General features: G+C 45.2%; 1 protein-coding gene across 1 annotated transcript in view; it reads left to right on the top strand.

The window, feature by feature from the left end:
- The window catches only part of VPRBP (Vpr (HIV-1) binding protein), a 64,605-nt gene that overhangs the window by 38,826 nt on the left and 25,297 nt on the right, over nt 1-482 (top strand). The window lies entirely within an intron of this gene.

Genomic DNA, 482 nt, shown 5'->3' with positions numbered 1-482 from the left:
AATTGTTAGAACTTTTTTGACTGTGTTCATGTATTGTTTGTTTATAAGCAATAAAATATATTTTGCCCCAGTTTTGTCTTGTGGTGACAAGGTACCCATTCTGTTTTGTCTCATTGAAATCTATTATATTATTTATTTTTTCTTTAATTAAAAAAACGGGGGGAGGCAGCATCTCTGAGGTGTCCCTGTCTGACAGCGTAATCCCTGCGACAGCCACCATTTCTGTGCAGCTAACCCGGCCAGTCTTCCCACAGCCAGGGCCTTACACCCAGCACAGCCACTAGCCACACGGGGCCATTGACACTGTGATGCAGTTTTTAAAACTCCGTTCCTCATTCATGTCCACACTGCAAGTGCACAGGAGCCTCATGTAGCTGCCGTGGAAGGGCACGGACCCAGGACATTACATCACTATGGGAATCGTATTGTGCTGGCCTAGGCCCAACAGATGCCAGTGTCTTTACAGTGGATGTTTGGTTTTT

The sequence above is a fragment of the Myotis davidii genome, unplaced genomic scaffold, assembly GCF_000327345.1.
Source record: "Myotis davidii unplaced genomic scaffold, ASM32734v1 scaffold663, whole genome shotgun sequence".
In the NCBI taxonomy this organism is placed as follows: domain Eukaryota; kingdom Metazoa; phylum Chordata; class Mammalia; order Chiroptera; family Vespertilionidae; genus Myotis; species Myotis davidii.
Note: the sequence above shows the minus strand (reverse complement) of the source record. Positions and strands in the feature narration are given on the sequence as shown.